General features: G+C 39.9%; 1 long non-coding RNA gene across 2 annotated transcripts; it reads left to right on the top strand.

The window, feature by feature from the left end:
- The first annotated feature begins 222 nt into the window (after window positions 1-222).
- Window positions 223-9,009, top strand: LOC136384259 (uncharacterized). Of its 2 annotated transcripts, XR_010747556.1 has the most exons (4): window positions 223-376; window positions 567-794; window positions 3,987-4,044; window positions 8,881-9,009. It is a non-coding gene; the product is annotated as an uncharacterized lncRNA (long non-coding RNA). The 2 variants fall into 2 exon arrangements; XR_010747555.1 differs by lacking the exon at window positions 567-794.
- Window positions 9,010-10,417: the final 1,408 nt, after the last annotated feature.

Here is a 10,417-nt window from a genome sequence, read left to right as displayed (position 1 = left end):
ATAATGCGTAATGTACACGGGTCGTTGTATGGCTCTCACAGAATTACATTTTAAAATATGTGGCGTTCATGGCTCTCTCAGCCAAAAAGCTTCCCGACCCCTGGAGTAAACTCTTTAAGAGGAGGCGGTTTCTGCTGGCTCTGCCATGCCCCAGCACGTGGCACTCATTAAATATTTGTTGATCTAGTGAGGATTTAACTCAAATTTCTTGAAGAAGTGGACTAGGACAGTCGTGAAGACAGTGGGCTCTGCGGTCAGGTGGGTTAGAGTTAAATCCTGGCTTGGTCATTGACTCTCTGTGAACCTATGTGAACTACACAACCTAGCTATGCGGAAGAGAGAAGAAAAAAATGAAACACAAGAAGAGGAAGAGGAGGTAAGGATGGGTTTGGCATCCGCTCAGATATTTGGCCTTTTCTTTGGTCCCCGGTTTTCTCCACTCAGTGCCCCCCCCCAGGCTCTCCCAGCCCCCTCAGGCATTCCGCCACACTAAGCAAGTTCGCTTCTGTGATTGATGTTTACATTTTCTGGGTCCCATCCCACGTTTCTGGTTTCCATGTTTGCAGGCACCAGTGACAGAGTTAGAAGTCTGAACAGAAGCACATGCTCACTCAGAAAGCTTCCCCTCCACCATCCATTCGTCACCCCAAGGAGAAGCCTGAGGTAGCGACCATTCTAGCATTCAGGGTCCACTGGGCCCAGGCAGGGCACTTCAAACCTACAATGTCTCCGGCACCCACTTGGAATGCTTCTGCGGTCACATCGGCCCACTCTATTTGCCACCCACGACACCAGTGAGTAAGACAAAGGAAGCAACCCAGAATTGCAAAGTGTGCCCTCTGAAAAAAAATTCCAAAGGAGGGAAGAAGGTTGTGATTCTTTTGCTGTTGATCTTAGCTGGGTTTGACTGAAGGGCTTTAGGCAGCTCTGTGCTGCCTCTAGTGGTTGCCGACAGTAGTGTTCCCCCAATGGACCTCACTGTTCATAATTCCCTCACCCATTTTTTGAAATTTTCTGTGCTTTCATTTCGGACTTTTACTTAGAATTATTTTTACATAAAATATATATTTTAGCATTATAAGAATCAATTTATTTTATTTTGTGGCCTTCCATTTTTTTTAATTCCTTGAAAATTTACAGATGCTTAAATTCCCCCTTAATGGTGTCTAGTTCTGTGAGTTTTGACATATTGTAGCATGGTATAATAGCCATCACATTCAAGATACAGACAGTGTCTTCACTCCAAAAATTCCGCCAGGCTTCAACTTAACTTTTTAAATTTTTATAACCCCCCCCCCCCACACACACACACACACACACACTACCTTTGATCTTATTTTTATACCAACAATTAACTGGTTCATTCTTCTCTGTGTCTGTTTTTTTTTTTGTTGCAAATACCTCATTGTCTCAAATACTTCAGAGTAAGTCTTACAATGAGACAACATGAGTCTCCCAACCTGGTGTTTCATTCTAAACATTATTTTGTCTATTCTAGTTATTTCAGATTTCTATAAAAAGTTTAAAATCATATTGTCAATAACTAAGAATCCTTCCAGGACCTTTATTATAATTATAATAAATATGTAGATCAGTTTGGGGGAAATTGCCATCTTAATATTTAATCTTTGGTACACAAACATAATCCAGCTTCTCTGAGGTCTTTCACCAATGTTTTGTGGTCTTTAACATACAGATTCTGCAAATATTTTGTTATATTGATGCTCTCAGTATTTCATTTTTTTTGAAGCCATTATAAATGGTACTGATTTTTTTTATTTCAATTTTCAGTTGTTCATTGCTCGTAGATAGAAATATGATTGATTTTTAAAATATTGACCTTCTTTTGGGCACCTGCATATTAGGCCAATCACTCTTCACTAACCCCACTGAGAAGAACCATTTTTATTTTGTCTAGGCTTTTTTGGGAATAAGAATCTTTTGTCTCCCTCTTTGTTCTAATTGGAAGGAGAAGTCTCTGTTCCCTTTGCTTTTTAAGAACTCGCCTTTTAAAATCTCAGACAATTCTGCTTTAAAATGACAGATTAACAATTTTACCTCTCATCTCTTTCAAAGTCTCACTAGCAGGACTGTAAAGCAATGTAAGAGGGAAAAATTCGTATCAGTGTTAAGTAGGGGAGGAAAAATATATTTGTCAACCATAAATTGTGATAGATTTCTGAGAGGCCAAAAGACAGTAGGATTGTATTAATGAATAATTATAATAGAAGGTAGATTGAAGTACTCTCTCAGAATCAATGCTCTCAGGGTCTCTCTCCCTTTATATAATCCAGAGATGCTCTGAGATCAAACATTATACACAGAGGATCGGAGAGTTCACCAGAAAAAAAAGGCAAGACATGACATAATGAAATAACATCTTTAAAAAGTTAAAAGAGAAAAAAAATACTGAAAGTTGACCATAATCCCAGTTAGTGGCACAGCTGAATCAGAAACCCACATCACTGTCCTACAGGGTCAAGTAAGAAGAACTGAGAGAACGCACACTGTCAACATCCGTGTCTCTAGAGAAGAGTTGTGCGCAGAGCTTTGAGGAATAGAGTGTACAGTAGTAGTTTAGAGAAGGGATTTGGGAACCAGACTTCCTGGGCTAAAATCCTGCTTCGTGGCCTTGGACAAGTAATTTTAACCTCCTTACATTTTATTTCTGCATAAACAAGTTCTGGGTTTGTTTGACTATTCATAGCCCCCCACACACACACACAACACTCAGCTCATCAGAACTAGTGCTCTATTTTCCCTGACTCCAAAACCAGCACGTAATTTTATTAAATGTTCCTAATATTACTAAATGCCAACTTCATCTCCCAGAAACCTAAGACAGATACTTGGCGATACCTTTCTCCCTCAACTCCCACATTGGAAGCCCAACTAATCTACATTCCAAATGTCTCTCTAATCAAATCTCATTTTATTCATTCCCAATGTCACGGCCCAAAAGTCAGACTCTCATTACTTTCTTGCCAAATGACTGCAAGTTTCCTAACTTGTTTTGTTGCCAATGGTCTTGCCCAACGCCCTCGTTTATCTAAATGGTAGCAGTGTGATCTTCCTAACGTACATGACTGGCAGGACGTAACCCTCTCTGCCCTGAGGTCCAGCTCCTCCCTGTGGCTTGATGAGCAGCTCACACTTCCCTCCCCAACCTCTGTTTCACTCCCTCCACGTCTGTGCTTTCTGCTCCTGCCGCACTGAAAGTTTCCCATCCTCTGAAAGGGTCATGCGTATACTACCCTCTAGCCATTTCTTCCTGCTCATTCTTCTTCTGGAAATACTCTTGGCCTTCTTTTTGTGGCCAGTTCATCTTTTTTGTTTTGTTTTGTTTTTTGTTGTTTTTTTTTTTTTTTTTTGCATTTTTCTGAAGCTGGAAACAGGGAGAGACAGTCAGACAGACTCCCACATGCGCCCCCGACCGGGACCCACCCGGCACGCCCACCAGGGGTCGACGCTCTGCCCACCAGGGGGCGATGCTCTGCCCATCCTGGGCGTCGCCATGTTGCGACCAGAGCCACTCTAGCACCTGAGGCAGAGGCCACAGAGCCATGCCCAGCGCCCAGGCCATCTTTGCTCCAATGGAGCCTTGGCTGCAGGAGGGGAAGAGAGAGACAGAGAGGAAGGCGCGGCGGAGGGGTGGAGAAGCAAATGGGCGCTTCTCCTGTGTGCCCTGGCCGGGAATCGAACCCGGTCCTCCGCACGCTAGGCCGACGCTCTACTGCTCAGTTCATCTTTTTATACCGGTTTTGACATCAGTTCATTCAGGGAGTCTTCTGTGATATACACCTTCTCCTTATGTCTCAGTAATACCTGAGCCAGACATCTCTCCAGTGTGCTTCTGACATCTGTATTTTCCCATCACAGCCCACCCTACACTATATCTTAATTGCTGATCTGTCCACACCTTGTCACTAACCTCCATCTCTCTAAGGTCATGGACTGTCTTTCATATGTTGACTATTGTATTTCAGGTGCCCAGTACATGTGAGACACATGATGGCTGCTTAACGGATGTCAGGTATTGTCATTGTCATTATCATCATTAAATAAACTCCTGGTTTGCTTAAAATACTAAGCATGATGTCTGATTGATAGTAATAAATAGTAGTTTCCATTATTTAATATTTTTCCCCATTTTCTTCATCAAAATTTAATATTTCTGAGCACATATATTATAACAGAGCTCAAAGCAAAATACAATTACATCTCTTTGGTCTCATAAAATAGCAAATAAAAAATTATTTAGCATCCACATATATACATGGAGGTTCTAGTGATGTGTTCTCCCCCTATTCACTGATGTGTTTGAGAAGGAGCAAAAAAAAAAAAAACACTGAAAGTTTTCTTACACTCTGTTGACTCAGAAGAGTAAAGGTCAAAGATTACTCTATGCATTTAAAAAATTCTTCCTGTGAACAAGTCAATTAAACATCAACCACACCTTAGTTATGTCAAAAGCAGATACATTCTTAGTTGATGAACAGCTTGTAATAGGCATTCTTATCTTTCCTAATACTCTCCCTCAGAACACAGTATTGAATGGCAAAGGTCTTATTATATAAGAATTTGCTCCCTCTTCTATAAAGTGAGAGCGGCAGTTCATTATACTTGAGTTTTAAGATAACACAAGATCACACTAAGGAATTCGATTTAACATATTGACTATCTGAAACAAAAATAATCAGCTAAATTGCTTAGCAGAATCTTATTTTTTTAGACTAATTCTAGAAATATACTTAAGACAAATAATTTTTTCTTTTTATTTTATTTTTTTTGTATTTTTCTGAAGCTGGAAATGGGGAGGCAGTCAGACAGACTCCCGCATGCGCCCCACGGGGATCCACCCGGCATGCCCACCAAGGGGCGATGCTCTGCCCATCTGGGGCATCGCTCTGCCACAACCAGAGCCATTCTAGCGCCTGAGGCAGAGGCTACAGAGCCATCCTCAGCGCCTGGGCAAACTTTGCTCCAGTGGAGCCTTGGCTGCGGGAGGGGAAGAGAGAGACAGAGAGGAAGGAGAGGGGAAGGGGTGGAGAAGCAGATGGGCGCTTCTCCTGTGTGCCTTGGCCAGAATCAAACCTGGGACTCTTGCACGCCAGGTCGACGCTCTACCACTGAGCCAACCAGCCAGGGCCAATAATTTTTAACTATGGGGGATAAAAACTTGAAAGAACTCGTTTTCCCTCAGTTCAAGTAGATTCTAAGAGGAATTACAGGTTTTGGATTCACAGTAAATGCAAGAGTAGGGTTTTTTTCCTCATTAGCAAAATTAAATGATAAAATACATCATAAAAGTACTATTTCTATAGAAACTATTTAGTTTGTTTCACACAAAAAAATATGCTGAATAGTAAGAGACATTTTTTTATAAATAAATTTTTATTTTAATGGGGTGACATCAATAAATCAGGGTACATATATTCATAGAAAACATTTCCAGGTTATCTTGTCATTTAGTTCTGTTGCATACCCATCACCCAAAGAGAGATCGTCCTCCGTCACCCTCTATCCAGTTTTCTTTGTACCCCTCCCCCTCCCCCTCTCCCTCCTTCCCTCCCCCCCACCCCCCGTAACCACCACACTCCTGTCCATGTCTCTTTGTCTCGCTTTTATGTCCTACCAATGTATGGAATCCTGCAGTTCCTGTTTTTTTCTGATTCGCTTATTTCACTCCGCCTAATGTTATCAAGATTCCACCATTCTGCTGTAAGTGATCCGATGTCATCATTTCTTCTAGCTGAATAATATACCATGGTGTATATGTGCCCCATCTTCTTTATCCAGTCTTCTATTTTTTTTTACAGTGATTAAAAACCTTTAAGCAAACTCTTGGCCAATACAGCAAGAATCCATAAAAGAGTAGTGTCCTTAACATGTTCACCAAGTCCAAGTTGGCCCCATCACCATGCCAAATCCCTAAAAAATGCAACCCAACCACAGTTCAGTCTGTTAGGAGCTGTCACAGGGAGCAGGAGTCCAAGAAAAGTCCACATCCAGGAAAAGTCCGCATGGCACTGGAATTGTTGTCACCATTTTTTTATTAATTCAATTCCATGAAGTAAGGTTACATGAATATGCAGTCTTGTTTTCCCATACTTGGCATTCTAAGTAGTTAAAATATTTCCGTGTAAAATCTTAATCGCTGCATTTCAAGACTCCCAGGTAACATTACTTATCAAAGTCATTTATTAATAGGTATGTCCCAATGTCATAAACTCTAAATTAGGAAAAGTTTGAATCTACAGGCAGATGACTTAGGGAAAGAAATGATTTTTATTGCCAAATATTCTTGAATTTATAACTACCCTAGTGTTTATAGATACAGAGAAGATGAAGGAGAGAAATTACCAAAGTAACAAAAATGAAGGCACTAACTGAAGATAAATTTATAAGTAAACAAAAAGAGTTTGACTACACAAATAGTAAGCTATAGAAAAATCTAATTTGCTTTGCCAAAGATTGACTTATATAGGAGATAATATAAAACCTAATAAAAGAAATCATACAATTCTCTACATAGCAGATTATATACATTTGGAAGATTTTATCCCTCACAAAAATAACAAATCACTTTAGTGGGGGTGAAATATAAACAGATATAACAGATAACATTAAATTGGTTCTTAGAAATGTCACAATGTTTATTAAGCTAAGAGTTGGTTTCCTAAAGGGTGTTGAGGAGTTTATCAAAATAACAAAAACAATAAAATAAATATTTAGACACCCAGAGCAAAATAAATCATCGTCCAACAGTAAGTTACTTAACAAATATTTTCTGACTTTATTTTATAATTGATTATTGAAAGAAAGAAAAAAAGGCCATAATCTCCTGGTTGGGGGAGGAAGGGATGGAGGGATGAGCCAGGAATAGCTGTCTGAAAGGAGAGCGGACAGATTTTATGGTCCTTAAAATACCTCAAGAGTATCTAAAAGATATGTTGCCAATTCACTCAGCTTGCCACGCATAATTTCTCATATGATAAAATACGAATTAGCTCCACACCTTTGAGTTAAACAGAAAAACATTTCCCTTTGGTGCTGACCTTTCTATTATTGCTTAAAATATTGAGCACAATTTTAAAAAATAAAATTTGATCTCAAATTACTAACCTACTTTGAACACCAAGTTTTTATCAAGCTGTGGGCACCTGCACATCTGGTTTGGCTAAAGGATGAGGAGCAGACCTGGTTTTCTAGGTGCCTGCAAAAAAAAACAGGGGCTCAAAAGTATTTCCTGAGTGTGTGAATCAACAAAGAAATAATGCCTATAAACTCAGAGAGCAGAGGAGAGCTAACGTACAATCTTCCACCAACCAGCACTGGACGGGACTCCTGTCAGATCCAATGTGATGTCTTATATTTTCACGCATTTTTCACAGTCTAAAATAGAAATCTTTCTAATGTCAAGAGGATCTGAAAAACCTCAAGGTTACCTTGAATAGTCCAGCTAAAGCGTAGAGCCTTGGAATTTTTCGCCTAAAAGGGACTCTAAAGAATATTTTATCCAACTTCAACCTTTGCAGATAAGGAAATTCAAGCCTAGTGAAGTCACTTACCTACCTGAAATAGGCCATTAAGATCGGATAAGTGGTGATGGAAGAAGACTTGACTTAGGGCATTGAACACATAGTGCAGTGTACAGGTGATGCATTATGGAGTGGTACACTTGAAAACTGTGTAATTTTATTAACCAATGTCACCCCAATAAATTTAACTTAAAAAGGCTGTCAATGGAATTCATATCCCGGGCCCCAGTTTAGAGCTCTTTTTACCACACAGCCCGCCTTTTATAATTTAATTATACACATGATCAAATAAGAAATGACAACTTTGTCTTTTTTCTTTTCTTTTTAACCATTTTTTAGTTGATTTCTTTCCCAAATGTAAGAGGTGTAAAAATAGGATCTCGTCCAACATGGGGGAGAGAGAGAGGCGGGGAGGTCCTCGAAGGCCACTGCCGTGTCAGGGTAAATGAGACTGACGGATGTCTTGCTCCACCTCACATGGTAGCAGGGAGGGAGAGTGGATCTGAGAGGACGTGGGTTTGGCTTTCACAAAAGGGGGAATCCATGTTTGGCAAGATCTGACTCAGTCTTGAGTTGTTGTTCCAGGGTATTGGCTATGTTGACATGGCGAAGAGATTTGGACAGAAGACTACAACCAAAAACCCATTTATCAACTAGATAACAAAGTCTTGGGCAGATTTCTGGAGTAAAAACCTTGCTTGGAATGTAGTCATATTCCAAGTAAGTGTTTTTGCAATTATATTCACAAACCATTATAGCCCCGTACACCCATTCTTCCTAACAGTGGTTAAGCAACATTATCATGTTGATGCAGTTAAGTTATTGCTGGTCAAAAATACTGCTAGTAAAACAAAAGTTCAATCATAGAAACTTTAAACCCTAATGTTTTACAAAAATGTACTTTATGGAATGGTAAGTATCATTTACCACTAGCTAAGCTTTATTTTACCTAAAAGCTAAGCTTTTAAGATTTCAATGAATAAGGATGAGGCTATATCAAAATACACACACATATTATATACACATGCATACTATAAATATAAACACATAGTTTATTCCTGTTATTTGTGGTAGTTATGTTCTAGAAGTTGCCACGAACAAAAATTATGAAATTAACACACATTGAACCTTGCTCCCAGGGAAAATACACAGTTAGCTTCCTACGTGCCTCTTGTCACAGCACTTTACGAAACTGATTAATACATAACCTGTTTAAAGGCACTCTTTTAATATACACTGTTGCTTCACCAACATTGAACTCATGGCCATCAGCGCTATAACTCGTGCCTGATTGAAATTTACCTGCTGTGTGCGTTTTTCTTTGTAGGACACATCCCAGCCTTCTTGTGTCAGGAACCCTGGACCACACTTCAGATACCTGGCGGCCGTTTTAAACAGCAGAATCACCAACAAAAGTACAAAGATGTGGATAACTTGACACTAAGCAGACCACACAAAAGACCATTGTCTATAGTATGTGAGCTGATACAAAAAGGCAGTGCCACTTAGTTTGAACTCAGCTAGAAAAGTGACTCAAATTTTCATTGCTCTGTGCCTTTCTGTGAAGGACCACCAAAGTGCCATGAGCATGGATTTGGGGGTTACATACATATTTTAACACAATTCACAATATGGATAGTGAATTCACAAATATAGATTCTGTGAATAATGAGGACCAACTGAACACGTATACTACATGCATACATGTAAGTGCGTGTATATTCAAGTGGGTATTTCTCTGATGACTTAATAAGGTTGGGCCAGGCTTGTTGGCATTGTGACCATCTCTGCAGCCTCCGTATCATCTCTAAAATGTAACGAGAGCATGTTATTTCTACATAGCAGGCTGAATATTTAGGTACCCTTACATTTGTGGTGGTTTAGACAGCTATGAAGTTTCCATTCTTACTCCTGCAGAGTCTTAGAATTATACCTTACTCGAGCCTTGCAAAAACTGTGTGTGTCTGTGTGTGTGTGTGTGTCCACTTAGTATGCTTCAAATTTTAAAAAATGCTAAAGTTCTTATTATCTGAAACTTGAAAACCGTCTTGGCCTTCTTGGAGCTGGGGAGCGTGTGAGTCCACAGCCTTGCCCCAGTGAGGAGTGACCAGGGCTTGGTGCGTTCCTTGGCACGAATCCAGGAATAGAGTACTACAATATATGGACTGTAGATCTATTTATTGCCCAGTTATATTTACCTCCTGTGTAATTTTTAACTATAAAATGGGGAAAACAATGTCCATGTCAGAATGGTGGATTGAGAAGTAGAAATGGTATATGTTGACTACTTCACATTTTGTTCTCATTGTCACTAATAGGAATAATAATAATCATTCTCATATAAAACAGGGAGAATATAACAAATTCAGCTCCCAAAGAGATTCAAAGGTAATTTACCAAAACAAACATCTCCCTGAGACACACTAGATTTGGGTCTGTTGATCTGAAAGACAGCGTGGCTGTTGTGTCCCCCGGGACACCTTGTTATGATAAGATGAAGCCTGTGGCAGGATTGCTTTCTCCAACACACTGGGTGCCCATCACTCTGGGTGTTAATGACATTAGCTGTCTCAAAAGTGTTCATTGACACCCCACCCTCTGCAGAGCTCTGTGCTTCAAGGTCCATATAGATCAGGGGTCGGGAACCTATGGCTCACAAGCCAGATGTAGCTCTTTTGATGGCTGCATCTGGCTCGCAGACAAATCTTTAATACAAAAAATAATAGCGTTAAAAATATAAAACATTCTCATGTATTACAATCCATTCATTTCCTACCGCTCATGTTCATGGTTGTGGGTGGCTGGAGCCAATCACAGCTGTCCTCCCGGACAACACCAAATTTTTATTGGATAATACGTAACATACACGGGTCATT

Source organism: Saccopteryx leptura, chromosome 12 (genome assembly GCF_036850995.1).
Source record: "Saccopteryx leptura isolate mSacLep1 chromosome 12, mSacLep1_pri_phased_curated, whole genome shotgun sequence".
NCBI classification, from domain to species: domain Eukaryota; kingdom Metazoa; phylum Chordata; class Mammalia; order Chiroptera; family Emballonuridae; genus Saccopteryx; species Saccopteryx leptura.
This window is presented reverse-complemented; position numbering and strand designations above follow the sequence as displayed.